Here is a 16,074-nt window from a genome sequence, read left to right on the forward strand (position 1 = left end):
CAAGAGAGAACATAGTCCTTGGTATCCTCCAGGCAAGTTAGCCACCAGAAGAATCGGCTCAGGAACTCTTGTGTCTTCTGTATCCTCCTGTGACCAGCCAACTTGGAGTCATGTACCAACTTGAGGATCTGCAGACGGACGACCTCAAGGATGTAGATACGTCGATCTCTGAACCACATGCCACCCTTAAAGACAAGAATAAATCCACAGGTGGGTTGGCCAGAAATACATCACCGTCATAGGCCTCCCTGCACTCCTTCCACAAGTCCTGATTGTGGATAACTCCGATGAAATTGGCATCAGATAGAATGGTCTTGGATGGGGCTCCAGGTACGGAATCCACAGCATGGATTTGGGATAAAGCGTCAGTCTTTCCATTACGAGAACCTGGATGGTACGAGATAACAAAGTTAAATTGATTTAAAAATAAGTTCCAACGAGCCTGACGAGGAGAAAGACATCTAGCGGATCTAAGGAACTCTAAATTGCTATGGTCAGTTAGCACTATGATCTGTTGTGCAGCTCCTTGCAGATGATGCCTCCATTCTTTGAAAGCCGCAATAATAGCCAGCAATTCCTTGTCTCCCACGTTGTAATTCTTCTCTGCTGAGGTTAGTCTACGGGAAAAGAAAGCACAAGGAAGCAGAAGACCCTTCTCTACAGTTCTTTGGGAGAGAATAGCCCCCAAAGCATTATCAGAAGCCTCCACCTCCACAATGAGAGAAAGTGATGGATCTGGGTGTATCAACAGTGGTGCTGATGTGAAACAGATCTTAAGTCGATCAAAAGCTTCTTGAGCCTGTGATGACTACTTAAAGGGCTTTTCCTTCTTTGTCAAGGAAGTAATGGGACGGACAATATCAGAAACATTTCGAATGAAGCATCTGTAGAAATTTGCAAAACCAATAAAACGTTGGACCTCCTTAACGTTCTTGGGTACCGGCCAGTCAAGGATAGCCTGAATCTTACCAGATTCCATGTTCAGCCCCTGGGGAGAGATGATATAACCTAAGAACTGTATCTCAGAACGATGGAACTCGCATTTCTCCGGCTTAATATACAGATGGTTCTCTTTCAGACGTCTTAAAACAGTTTTGACATGTTCTTCATGTTCCTGTAGAGAGTCAGAAAAGATTAGTATATCGTCCAAATAGATCACTACAAACTGGTCCAACAAATCTCTGAAAATGTCATTAGCAAGGTGTTGAAACGTTGCAGGGGCGTTACAAAGCTCGAAGAGCATCACAAGATATTCAAAGTGTCAATACCGGCATCTGAATACTGTCTTCCACTCATCCCCTGGACGAATACGTACCAAATTATAAGCCCCACGAAGATACAGTTTAGAGAACACCTTAGCATGGTGGACTCTTTCCAGTAATTCGGGAATCAGAGGCAAAGGGTAACGGTTTCGTACGGTTACCTTATTGAGTTCCCGATAGTCAACACAGGGTCTCAGGGTCCCATCCTTCTTTTTTACAAAAAAGATAGGTGCCTCTGCTGGTGAGGAAGAAGGACGTATGTAGCCTTTGGCCAGATTTTCATCAATATACTCCTTTAAGGCTTGAAGCTCAGGTGCCGCCAAAGGGTATACGTTACCAAAAGGAATAGCTGCCCCAGGAAGCAGCTCAATGGGACAGTCATAATGCCTGTGTGGAGGAAGCTGATCTGCATTCTTCTTGTCACAGATGTCAGAAAACTCTTTATATGCTGGAGGTAAAGAAAATACCTGCACATGTGGTTCCGTAGCCGGGGACTCAGGGACAGCTTCTGTTAACGCTGAGTTGCTCCTTGAGGGAACGATAATCTCCTTGGTCTCCCAGCTGATAATTGGGTTCTGAGAACGCAACCAAGGAATGCCTAAAATCACAGGAAAATGAGGAGACGAAATTAGCAAGAAAGAAAGTTGCTCCTGATGATTAGGCTCCAACAAAATTTCAAGGGGTACGGTCTCCTGATCCACAGGCCCAGAGATTAAAGGTGACCCATCCACTGTTTCCATGGTAATTGGAGAGGTTCTTTGCTGAATTTCAATACCATGTTCCTTGGCAAATGCGATATCCATGAAATTGCCACCTGCACCAGAGTCAATCATAGCTGCACTGGAAATCCACTGTCCTGAACACAGGATCTTAATAGGGAGAGAACAGTGAGAGTTCTTTTCCTGCAGCTCCTTGGGGGGTGAAGTCATAGAAAGTGAATAGAATACAGCGTTTCAGGCTACATTCAGAGATGTCAGATTCATCATCACAGTTGTCATACTCCCTTACTGCTGCTAGCACCTTGTTAGGCCATCTAGGACACTTAGGACAATTGATCAAGAAGTGGTCAGACTGGCCGCAGTAGAAACACAGACTTTCACGAAGGCGCTGCTCCCAGCGCTCATTGATCTCGCGCCTCTGAACGGAATCAATTTGCATGGGCACCGCCTCCTCCTCCCGAGATGTTTTACCTGCAGGCTCTTTGGAAGGAAGGGAAAAGTTAGAAATATGGTTATATGCAGCAAACTTCTCCTGCCTACGCTCAGTAAGGCGAATGTCTATGCGTACACAATGCTGTATAAATGTCTCTAGCTCTTGTGGTGACTCAGAGCGAGCTAGTTCATCTTTTACAATACTAGACAGACCCCTTTTAAAAATAGGCAATAGGGCATAACTGTCCCAATTGGTATCTACTGCTAATCTCCTGAATTCAGTAGCATACTCAATAACAGAACGTTTAGCCTGGCGTAAAGACAATAAAGTAGATTCAGCGGTTGCACGGCGATTAGGGTCATCAAACATTAATGCCATAGCGGCCAAGAAATCATCCAAGTTATTTAACCGTGGGTCACGAGACTCAATCATCGGATTCGCCCAGGCGAGCGCTCGTGCGGTCAGCAGCATTATTACACATAATACTTTGGATCTATCATTAGGAACATGGTCAGCATGCACATCAAAATATAGCATACATTGATTCACAAAGCCACGAAATTTGTCGCGATCACCATTAAATCTGAATGGGGGCAACTTAGGTGGGCTAGCTGGTGGCGGTTGCACAGAGGGTAAAGTCGCTTGTGCAGCTATTTGCGTGCTTATGTCCTGAAAATCCCATCCATACTGGGACTCTATGCCAGCAAGTTTGTTTCCCTGGGCTGCTGTTATGACCCCAATGGCGAGGGTCTCAGAGGAACGTGGAAGTCTGCAGAATACAAAAATCCAGCTCATAGGGCAGTGGTAACTGGGTTGACCATATATCTACTCCTAACGCCAACACTAGAAGTAGCCGGGGATCATTCCTACGTTGATTCTAGATGACACGCGCCAGCCGGAGAATCTAGCTACCCCTAGTAGAGGAAAACAAAGACCTTTCTTGCCTCCAGAGAAGGGGACCCCAAAGCTGGATAGAAGCCCCCCACAAATAATGACGGTGAGGTAAGAGGAAATGACAAACACAGAAATGAACCAGGTTTAGCACAGAGAGGCCCGCTTACTGATAGCAGAATAAAGAAAGGTAACTTATATGGTCAACAAAAACCCTATCAAAATCCACACTGGAAATTCAAGAACCCCCGAACCGTCTAACGGTCCGGGGGGAGAACACCAGCCCCCTAGAGCTTCCAGCAAAGGTCAGGATATAGATTTGGAACAAGCTGGACAAAAATACAAAACCAAAACAAATAGCAAAAAGCAAAAGGCAGACTTAGCTGATATAACTGGAACCAGGATCAGTAGACAAGAGCACAGCAGACTAGCTCTGATAACTACGTTGCCAGGCATTGAACTGAAGGTCCAGGGAGCTTATATAGCAACACCCCTAACTAACGACCCAGGTGCGGATAAAAGGAATGACAGAAAAACCAGAGACAAAAAACTAGTAACCACTAGAGGGAGCAAAAAGCAAATTCACAACAGTACCCCCCCCTTAGTGAGGGGTCACCGAACCCTCACCACGACCACCAGGGCGATCAGGATAAGCGGCATGAAAGGCACGAACTAAATCGGCCGCATGAACATCAGAGGCGACCACCCAGGAATTATCCTCCTGACCATAGCCCTTCCACTTGACCAGGTACTGAAGCCTCCGCCTGGAGAGGCGAGAATCCAAGATCTTCTCCACCACGTACTCCAACTCTCCCTCAACCAACACCGGAGCAGGAGGCTCAGCAGAAGGAACTACAGGCACAATGTACCGCCGCAACAAGGACCTATGAAATACATTGTGAATAGCAAACGACACAGGAAGATCCAGACGAAAAGATACAGGATTAAGGATTTCCAATATCTTGTAAGGCCCAATAAAACGAGGTTTAAATTTGGGAGAGGAGACCTTCATAGGAACAAAGCGGGAAGAAAGCCATACCAAATCCCCAACGCGTAGTCGGGGACCCACACCGCGACGGCGGTTGGCAAAGCGCTGAGCCTTCTCCTGTGACAACTTCAAGTTGTCCACCACATGATTCCAGATCTGCTGCAACCTATCCACCACAGAATCCACCCCAGGACAGTCAGAAGGCTCCACATGACCCGAAGAAAAGCGAGGATGGAAACCAGAGTTGCAGAAAAAAGGCGAAACCAAGGTGGCGGAACTAGCCCGATTATTAAGGGCAAACTCAGCCAACGGCAAGAATGTCACCCAATCGTCCTGATCAGCAGAGACAAAACACCTCAAATAAGCCTCCAAAGTCTGATTGGTTCGCTCCGTCTGTCCATTAGTCTGAGGATGGAAAGCAGACGAAAACGACAAATCAATGCCCATCCTACTACAAAAGGATCGCCAGAACCTGGAAACGAACTGGGATCCTCTGTCTGACACAATATTCTCAGGGATGCCGTGCAAACGAACCACGTTCTGGAAAAACACAGGAACCAGATCGGAAGAGGAAGGCAGCTTAGGCAAAGGAACCAAATGGACCATCTTGGAGAAGCGATCACATATCACCCAGATAACGGACATGCCCTGAGATAGCGGAAGATCAGAAATGAAATCCATGGAGATATGTGTCCAAGGTCTCTTCGGGACAGGCAAGGGCAAGAGCAAACCGCTGGCACGAGAACAGCAAGGCTTAGCTCGAGCACAAGTCCCACAGGACTGCACAAATGACCGCACATCCCTTGACAAGGAAGGCCACCAAAAGGACCTGGCCACCAGATCTCTGGTGCCAAAAATTCCCGGGTGACCTGCCAACACCGAGGAATGAACCTCGGAAATGACTCTGCTGGTCCACTTATCCGGGACAAACAGTCTGTCAGGTGGACAAGACTCAGGCCTATCAGCCTGAAATCTCTGCAACACACGTCGCAGATCCGGAGAAATAGCTGACAAGATAACTCCATCTTTAAGAATACCAACAGGATCAGTGACTCCAGGAGCATCAGGCACAAAGCTCCTAGAAAGAGCATCGGCCTTCACATTCTTTGAACCTGGTAAATACGAGACAACAAAATCAAAGCGGGAGAAAAACAATGACCAGCGGGCCTGTCTCGGATTAAGGCGTTTAGCAGACTCGAGATACATCAGATTTTTGTGATCAGTCAAGACCACCACACGATGCTTAGCACCCTCGAGCCAATGACGCCACTCCTCAAATGCCCATTTCATGGCCAACAACTCCCGATTGCCCACATCATAATTTCGCTCGGCAGGCGAAAACTTCCTAGAGAAAAAGGCACAAGGTTTCATAACAGAGCAACCAGGGCCTCTCTGCGACAAAACGGCCCCTGCCCCAATCTCCGAAGCATCCACCTCAACCTGAAAGGGAAGTGAGACGTCAGGCTGGCACAAAACAGGCGCCGAAGTAAACCGGCGTTTCAACTCCTGGAAAGCCTCCACGGCAGCAGGAGCCCAGTCAGCCACATCGGAGCCCTTCTTGGTCATATCCGTCAAAGGTTTCACAATGCTAGAAAAATTAGCGATAAAACGACGGTAGAAGTTAGCGAAGCCCAAGAACTTCTGAAGACTCTTAACTGACGAGGGCTGAGTCCAATCAAGAATAGCTCGGACCTTGACTGGGTCCATCTCCACAGCAGAAGGGGAAAAAATGAACCCCAAAAAGGGAACCTTCTGTACACCAAAGAGACACTTTGAGCCCTTGACAAACAAAGAATTTTCACGCAAAATTTTAAAGACCAACCTGACCTGCTCCACATGCGAATCCCAATTATCAGAAAAAAACAAAATATCATCCAGATAAACAATCAAAAATTTATCCAGATACTTCCGGAAAATGTCATGCATAAAGGACTGAAAAACTGAAGGCGCATTGGAGAGCCCAAAAGGCATCACTAAGTACTCAAAATGACCTTCAGGCGTATTGAATGCGGTTTTCCATTCATCACCTTGCTTAATGCGCACAAGGTTGTACGCACCACGAAGGTCTATCTTGGTGAACCACTTGGCACCCTTAATCCGGGCAAACAAGTCAGACAACAGCGGTAAAGGATACTGAAATTTGACAGTGATCTTATTCAAAAGCCGATAATCAATACAAGGTCTCAAAGATCCGTCCTTTTTTGCCACAAAAAAGAATCCCGCACCAAGAGGGGAAGAAGACGGACGAATATGTCCTTTCTCCAGAGACTCCTTGATATATGAACGCATAGCGGTATGTTCAGGTACCGACAGATTAAACAGTCTTCCCTTAGGAAATTTACTGCCCGGGATCAAATCTATAGCACAGTCACAGTCCCTATGAGGAGGCAGTGCACTGGACTCAGACTCACTGAAGACATCCTGATAATCAGACAAATACTCCGGAACTTCCGAAGGCGTAGAAGAAGCAATAGACACAGGCAGGGAATCCCCATGAATACCACGACAGCCCCAACTTGAGACTGACATAGCCTTCCAGTCCAGGACTGGATTATGGGTCTGTAACCATGGCAGCCCTAAAACAACCAAATCATGCATTTTATGTAAAACCAGGAAACGTATCACCTCGCGGTGTTCAGGAGTCATGCACATGGTAACCTGTGTCCAATACTGCGGTTTATTTGCTGCCAATGGTGTAGCATCAATACCCCTAAGAGGAATAGGATTTTCTAATGGTTCAAGAGTAAAACCACAGCGCTTAGCAAATGAGAGATCCATGAGACTCAGGGCAGCACCTGAATCTACAAACGCCATGACAGGATAAGATGACAGTGAGCAAATCAAAGTTACAGACAGAATAAATTTAGGTTGCAAATTACCAACGGTGACAGGACTAACAACCTTAGCTATACGTTTAGAGCATGCTGAGATAACATGTGTAGAATCACCACAGTAGTAGCACAAGCCATTCTGGCGTCTATGAATTTTCCGCTCATTTCTAGTCAGGATTCTATCACATTGCATTAAATCAGGTGTCTGTTTAGACAACACCATGAGGGAATTTGCGGTCTTTCTATCACATTGCACCGAATTAGGTGTCTGTTCAGACAACACCATGAGGGAATTTGCGGTTTTGCGCTCCCGCAACCGCCGGTCAATTTGAATAGCCAGTGCCATAGTATCATTCAGACCTGTGGGAATGGGAAAACCCACCATAACATTCTTAATGGCTTCAGAAAGGCCATTTCTAAAATTAGCGGCCAGTGCACACTCGTTCCAATGTGTCAGCACGGACCATTTCCGAAATTTTTGGCAATACACTTCAGCCTCGTCCTGCCCCTGAGACATAGCCAGCAAGGCCTTTTCTGCCTGAATCTCAAGATTGGGTTCCTCATAAAGTAAACCGAGCGCCAGAAAAAACGCATCAAGATCAGCCAATGCCGGATCTCCTGGCGCCAGCGAAAAAGCCCAATCCTGAGGGTCGCCCCGTAAGAACGAAATAACAATTTTTACTTGCTGAGCAGAATCTCCAGATGAACAGGGTCTCAGGGACAAAAACAATTTACAATTATTCACGAAATTCCTAAACTTAAACCTGTCTCCGGAAAACAGTTCAGGAATCGGTATTTTAGGTTCTGACCTAGGATTTCTGATAACATAGTCTTGTATGCCCTGCACACGAGTAGCCAGCTGGTCCACACTTGTAATCAAGGTCTGGACATTCATGTCTGCAGCAAGCATAGCCACTCTGAGGTAAAGGGGAAGAAGAAAAAAAAAAAAAAAAAAAAAACTCAGAATCTTCTTTCTTATAATCCCTCTTCTGCAATGCATTAAACATTTAATACTGGCCTGGCAAACTGTTATGACCCCAATGGCGAGGGTCTCAGAGGAACGTGGAAGTCTGCAGAATACAAAAATCCAGCTCATAGGGCAGTGGTAACTGGGTTGACCATATATCTACTCCTAACGCCAACACTAGAAGTAGCCGGGGATCATTCCTACGTTGATTCTAGATGACACGCGCCAGCCGGAGAATCTAGCTACCCCTAGTAGAGGAAAACAAAGACCTTTCTTGCCTCCAGAGAAGGGGACCCCAAAGCTGGATAGAAGCCCCCCACAAATAATGACGGTGAGGTAAGAGGAAATGACAAACACAGAAATGAACCAGGTTTAGCACAGAGAGGCCCGCTTACTGATAGCAGAATAAAGAAAGGTAACTTATATGGTCAACAAAAACCCTATCAAAATCCACACTGGAAATTCAAGAACCCCCGAACCGTCTAACGGTCCGGGGGGAGAACACCAGCCCCCTAGAGCTTCCAGCAAAGGTCAGGATATAGATTTGGAACAAGCTGGACAAAAATACAAAACCAAAACAAATAGCAAAAAGCAAAAGGCAGACTTAGCTGATATAACTGGAACCAGGATCAGTAGACAAGAGCACAGCAGACTAGCTCTGATAACTACGTTGCCAGGCATTGAACTGAAGGTCCAGGGAGCTTATATAGCAACACCCCTAACTAACGACCCAGGTGCGGATAAAAGGAATGACAGAAAAACCAGAGACAAAAAACTAGTAACCACTAGAGGGAGCAAAAAGCAAATTCACAACAGGCTGCCATGCGGGTGCTTAAGTCCTGCAAAGTCTGTCCAAACACTTATTGATTGTGTTCAAAGCTTCCAAACGTCTTTTGCAGACCTTCCACATCTTTCTGCAGTGATCTAATTATGGAAAACACCTGCTCTAATCTGCTCTCTGCAGTCATTGTCCCAGCAGTCTCCTTTTTTTGTGGCTAGAGTATCCTGTAATAATTATAGGGGATAACTCAGGAGACTCTTTGCGTGGAACAAGACAACTACAGGACACAGTTTTATAAGTGGTAAAGTCTATATTATCACACGGTGATTCAAACAGGTGCAGAGAGAAACTCAAGTCCACAACACTTGGTGTAAATATAAAATGCAGCTTAGCAGTCTATAGGAAACTTCAGAGGAAAATGCAATCACGCAGAAAGTCTATGAAGCACAATTATTCTTGAGGATACTTAACACGAATAAGTCCTTGTTTTAGTCCCAACACTGATAGATATGCTTATAAGGCAGTTCAAATAATATCTTAGCTCAACCAGGGAGGCCTGGGTAATAGTCTCAGGTTATTGCAGAACAGCAACAGCTTACATGTCCAGCAAATGCAGATGGAAGTAAACACGAGCAGCAGGTGAAGGAGGATTACTGGAAACTGGTGTATGCAGCAGGAACTCAGAGCAGATTGGCAGGATCTACACACAGGTTCACAGGAGCAGGTATATAGCCAGGGAGTCAACAGAGTCAGGAGCTGGATGCAAGGCAGAATACTCTAGCACAGACTGAAGGCTGGGGTGGAGTTTTATAGCAGGAAGACACAGTGCAATGAGACCAAAGATGCCATCTTGGAAAAGGGCAGTAATGCACAAAAGGTAAAAAATGTTCAGAGTGCTGACATAGTGATGGGGTGCTACACCAGATGACCTGGCCTCCACTGTCACCAGACCTGAACCCAATCGAGATGGTTTGGGGTGAGCTGGACCGCAGAGTGAAGGCAAAAGGGCCAACAAGTGCTAAGCATCTCTGGGAACTCCTTCAAGATTGTTGGAAGACCATTCCCAGTGACTACCTCTTGAAGCTCATTAGGAGAATGCCAAGAGTGTGCAAAGCAGTCATCAAAGCAAAAGGTGGCTACTTTGAAGAACCTAGAATATAAGACATATTTTCAGTTGTTTCACACTTTTTTGTTAAGTATATAATTCCACATGTGTTAATTCATAGTTTTAATGCCTTCAGTGTGAATGTACAATTGTCATAGTTATGAAAATACAGAAAAATCTTTAAATGAGAAGGTGTGTCCAAACTTTTGGTCTGTACTGTACATACATCACCAAAACCACCAGCAGTACATAAATACAGTATACATTTCAAGAACTCTGCGGTGGTGTGCTGTTTGTCACCTAAACAAATTAGTTTCAGCAAAACCTGTTGCCACTTCACCAGGGCAGTGCTGCAGTGTTTACAGCTTGTGACTGATATGGACAATTTGGAGATGGAGGATGAGAAGAAGGAGGGGGTGCAGGAAGTGGTGTAGGAGGTGGAGGAAACCCTGGTGGAACTAGGGCCCACAATCCTTGGTGTTGGCAGCATGTGTGCTGTTCCAAGGTCCGTTTCAGTCCCGTCCTCCACAAGGTTCACCCAGTGTGCCATCAGGGAAATGTAGTGTCCCTGGCCACAATCACTTGTCCATGTGTCAGTCGTTAAGTGGACCTTCCCAGTAGCTGCATTGGTCAGGGCACAGGTGATGTTATGGTACACATGCTGGTGTAAGACTGGGATGGCACTCTGGGAAAAATAGTGGCGGTTGGGGACCGAGTACCGAGAGATAGCATCCTCCATGAGGTTGATGAAAGCCTCAGTGTTCACAAGCGTAAACGGTAAGCAGTCTGGAAATGGGCCTGTTTAGTGTTTGGGCCTGTGGTTGGGTGACTGGACATTTTCATTTGCATTCCAAGGCCTGGAGTTGGGACAGCTTAACAAGGAATCTAGTATATATACCCTGTAACATTATACTTTTCAAGAAAGGCATCCAGTCCCCTCTTAAATTTAAGTAATGAATCACTCATTACAACATCATACGGCAGAGAGTTCCATAGTCTCACTGCTCTTACAGTAAAGAATCCGCGTCTGTTATTATGCTTAAACCTTCTTTCCTCCAGACGTAGAGGATGCCCCCTTGTCCCTGTCTCAGGTCTATGATTAAAAAGATAATCAGAGAGGTCTTTGTACTGTCCCCTCATATATTTATACATTAACATAAGATCACCCCTTAGCCTTCGTTTTTCCAAACTAAATAGCCCTAAGTTTAATAACCTATCTTGGTATTGCAGACCCCCCAGTCCTCTAATAACCTTGGTCGCTCTTCTCTGCACCTGCTCCAGTTCAGCTATGTCTTTCTTATACACCGGAAATCAGAACTGTACACAGTATTCTAAGTGTGGTCGAACCAGTGACTTGTATAGAGGTAAAATTATGTTCTCCTCATGAGCATCTATGCCTCTTTAATTGCATCCCATTATTTTATTTGCCTTTGTAGCAGCTGCCTGACACTGGCCACTAAATGTGAGTTTGTCATACACCCATACTCCCAGGTCTTTTTCAATGACGGTTTTGTCCAGAGTTTTAGAATTAAGCACATAGTTATACATCTTATTACTTCTACCCAAGTGCATGACCTTACATTTATCCCCATTAAAACTCATTTGCCATTTATCAGCCCAAGCTTCTAGTTTACATAAATCATCCTGTAATATAAAATTGTCCTCCTCTGTATTGATTACCCTGCAGAGTTTAGAGTCATCTGCAAATATTGAAATTCCACTCTGTATGCCCCCTACAAGATCATTAATATGTTAAAAAGAAAAGGGCCCAATACTGACCCCTGTGGTACCCCACTGCTAACCCCTAGTCCGAGTGTGCTCCATTAATAACCACCCTTTGTTTCCTATCCCTGAGCCAGTTCTTAACCCACTTACACATATTTTCCCCTATCCCCATTATTCTCATTTTATGTATCAACCTTTTGTGTGGCACCGTATCAAAAGCTTTTCAAAAGTCCATATACACTACATCCACTGGGTTCCCTTGGTACAGTCCATAACTTACCTTTTCATAGAAATTGATGAGATTAGTCTGACATGAACGGTCCCTAGTAAAACCATGTTGATATTGGGCCATGAGGTTATTCCTCTTCAGATACTCCAGCATAGCATCCCTTAGAATGCCCTCCAGGATTTTACCCACAGTAGAGGTTAAGCTTACTGGCCTATAATTTCCGAGTTCAGTTTTTGTCCCCTTTTTGAATATTGGCACCACATTTGCTATACGCCAGTCCTGTGGTACAGACCCTGTTATTATGGACTCTTTAAAGATTAAAAATAATGGTCTATCAATGACTGTACTTAATTCCTGCAGTACTCGGGGGTGTATCCCATCCGGGCCCGGAGATTTGTCAATTTTAGTGATTTTTAGATGCCGACGTACTTCCTGCTGGGTTAAGCAGGTGACACTTAATGGGGAATTTTTGTTATCACTGATCATATTGTCTGCCATGGAATTTTCTTGTTTAAATACTGATGAAAAAAGTCATTTAGCATATTGGCTTTTTCCTCATCCTCATCCACCATTTCACCCAGACTATTTTTAAGGCGGCCAACACTATCATTTTTTAGTTTCTTACTATTTACGTAGTTAAAGAATATTTTGGGATTATTTTTCTCTCTCTGGCAATGAGTCTCTCTGTCTCAATCTTAGCTGCCTTGAATTGCTTTTTACAGAATTTATTTAATTTTTTGTATTTATTTAATGCCTCATCACTACCTACTTCCTTTAGTTCTCTAAATGCTTTCTTTTTGTCACTTATTGCACCCCTTACAGCTTTATTTAGCCATATTGGTTTCCTCCTATTTCTAGTATGTTTATTCCCATATGGTATATACTGTGCACAGGTCCTATCCAGGAAGCTAATAAACGTCTCCCATTTTCTTTGTGTATTTTTATGTCTCAGGATATCGTCCCAGTTAATTGCACTAAGATCAACTCTCATCCGTTGGAAATTTGCCCTCCTGAAGTTTAGTGTCCTTGTCACCCCTCTACTACACATCTTATTAAAGGAGACATGAAAACTTATTATTTTGTGATCACTATTCCCCAAGTGACCCCCAACCCTTATATTTGCTATGCGGTCTGGCCTGTTGGTTAATATTAGGTCTAGCAGTGCCCCTCTTCTTGTTGGGTCCTGAACCAGTTGTGAAAGGTAATTGTCTCTCATAGTTGTCAAAAACCGATTACCTTTGCTGGAACTGCAGGTTTCTGTTCCCCAATCTATTTCAGGGTAGTTGAAGTCCCCCATAATAATGACTTCTCCTTGAGTCGCAGCTTCATCCATTTGCTTTATGAGGATATTCTCCATTGCTTCCATTATTTTTGGAGACTTATAACAAACCCCTATCAGTAATTTATTATTTTTTCCCCCTCCCCTCATCTCCACCCACAGGGACTCTACATTTTCATTAGATTCACCTATATTATCACGCAGGATGAGTTTTAAGGATGATTTTTCATATATACGTTGGGTCAGTGACTTCATCTACCACTACCTCATCTTCCACTTCATACTCTGGTCCTCCTCCTGACTTGTTGACTTAACAATATCACTTGTTGTCAAGTGTGTCTCATCATAATCTGCCTCTTGAAACACTAATTTCTATTCCCCACTGTCGTCTGATACTGGCCGTGGCTGCTAAAATATTTGGGCATTACTACAGACGATCTCCTTATGTCCCTCTTGATCCATGCAGGTCAGAATCAATAAATGGAAATGTAAAGAGCTCCTTGGAGTGTCTGAGTGTGGGATCACTTGACTCCTGGGACTAGTCATGGTGGGAGGAAGGAAGATCTGGGTGTGGATTATGTGGTTCAGACTCTTGACTTGTGAGACTGAACTGTATGAAAGACAAAGTGGTGCTGTGAAACATACTGGAAGCATGTTTTGCCATCCAACCGACCATCTGTTTGCACTGTTCTGGCTTCAAGAGTAGTGTCCCGTGACCACCTACAAAAGTGGGACAGGAGGTTAGGTCTTGTGGATGCACATGTGTGTTCTGCTACTGCAGCAGCCACAGTTTCACCTGGCCTCGATCTCTGTGTGCACCATCAGTAGTACGTGCATTTCCCCGTCCCTTAGCGCATGTTTTACATTTTCAGTTCAGTATATAATATATGCCTGCAAACTTTCCAATATTAATAGGGAAAACAAAATAGCCCTGAAAAGGACTTTTGTTTTTAGGCTGCAGCAGGACTGTAAGGCATTAAACCCTGTTTAGATGCCTCTAATCCAAAACTATCCTTCCTCCACCAACTATCCCTACACTGAATGTAGGTAATAGTAGTCTTACTAGAGAATGGACAGTATGTAGCCCTAAAAAGGACTTTTGTATTTAGATTGCAGCAGCGGTATTTTGACAAATTCCTATATGCCTTCTCTAAAATAAGCTCTCCCTCATACAAAGAGGATAACACTGAATACTGTGCACAGAATACTTACCCATATATATGGCGCTGTGTACAAAGGGGCTGAAAGGAGAGATACTCTGCAGAATGTGGGACAGACAGAGGGGCTAAAAAGGAGAGATACTCTGCAGAATATATATCATATAATGTGTACTGACATACAGTCTGTGCAGGACTGCGATACGCACCTGGCTCTGATATTATCCTCAAGAGGACTCGCTGACTCTATTCATTTCAGTTATTTCATTTCCAAGAAAAGCCTTCTTTGTTTAATGAGTATTTCAACAGATCCTTCCCAGAGTCATTAGCAGTAAGAGGAAACCTAGAAGATTGTCAACAGGTAAACCACATACCAGTCTAGAAGAAATGAGGAATAATTCCTTTGGGTTTATTCTTAATAGGTGGCTAATTGAAGATACATAGTCCTGCTTTTTGAAGTTTGGGGAATTTAGTTATGTAATAGATGCCTGATCTGTCTCATCTGCTGGCTTTCTGTTAATGAGGACTTTTTGGTTGAATTCCACACCCGTAAAACTCTGGTTGGATGTCAGTGTTAGTTTGTTTCAATGATGATATGGGAAAGGAGGTACATTAGGCAATAAATTCCTCCTCGCTATCCTGTCTGAGCTCGTGCCTCAGCCCTTGGCTTCCTACATATTTATAGTGCTTTCCCATCTTCTCATTTGGTGGAAGAAGGGTGGAGAGTAAATAAGAGGGGAGGGAGAGAGAGGAGGGGTGGGAGACTCCTTCAATTAAACCCCCCATTGTGTATACTGAAGAAAAGAGCAGACATTAAAAACTCTTTTTAAAGAAGGGAAAGGGAAGCTTGCAGGAGGTGAGTACCACTAACTGTTACTTGTCCTTATACTGCACAAGTGTCTGGATGTAGGAGAGGAAGAGTCATTTAACTGTCTGCCTCTTCACAGCACAGGTAAGTACCTATTTGCCTCCCATAAGAAACTGCTGAAATAGTACAAGGACCTTAGATTTCAGAAAGGCTTTAAGTTTAAACTTCTTGTTTGTTTTGAAAAGGAATGTTGAATTAGTATGAGAAGGAGTTGTGAGATGCCTCCAAATCTATTAATCTACGTATGCACTTATGTAATGATGAATGCATTGGAAGATATGAAAGGGATGTATTCACTAGATTACTATAGTAAGAGAGGAGAGCTAACCCTATAACAAAGTATGAAAAAATATGAAAAAACTAAACAAACATGCTGCATTGCCTCCACTCTCTATGCCTAATGACAGTCATTTGGAAAATAAATGAGTGAAAACAAAGAAACTGTTCACCTTTAGAAGTTCCCTATTCTCTGGACCTAATATGATGGTAGTTTTTCTATGACAAGGTTTTATTACCAAATCAACATTTGACCTACTAAGACAATTCTGGGTTAGGCTTGATAATCTTTGGTGAAAAATATAATAGCATTGATATTCAGAATAAAGGCATAGTTCTCAATCACATGGACTGTAAATCTGATTTTAACAAGCTGTGAGAGGACTGCCCATCTGAATCCTAACAATCTGATGGAATGACAGCATTCATGATCCTTATTCCATAGCATTAAACACTGCCTTCAGCTCGGATAATATCAAGCTTAGGTGATGATTAGACTTTGGCTGGGGATGTTACTTTGTGCCATTTGTTACTCAGGTTTAACTTGGTACAAATTAACTTTT

General features: G+C 43.9%; 1 protein-coding gene across 3 annotated transcripts in view; it reads left to right on the plus strand.

Moving 5' to 3' along the window:
- The window catches only part of NOS1 (nitric oxide synthase 1), a 560,003-nt gene that overhangs the window by 364,171 nt on the left and 179,758 nt on the right, over positions 1–16,074 (plus strand). Inside the window, exon 1 of one of the 3 annotated variants that reach the window (XM_077292314.1) lies at positions 15,019–15,223. The exons of 1 other annotated variant lie outside the window; for it this stretch is intronic. The gene's annotated coding sequence lies outside the window, so the exon portion shown is untranslated. Of the gene's footprint in view, positions 1–15,018; positions 15,320–16,074 lie in introns of those variants that run through there. One more of the 3 variants, XM_077292320.1, reaches the window with a different exon arrangement.

Source organism: Ranitomeya variabilis, chromosome 1 (assembly GCF_051348905.1).
Source record: "Ranitomeya variabilis isolate aRanVar5 chromosome 1, aRanVar5.hap1, whole genome shotgun sequence".
Taxonomy (NCBI): Eukaryota; Metazoa; Chordata; class Amphibia; order Anura; family Dendrobatidae; genus Ranitomeya; species Ranitomeya variabilis.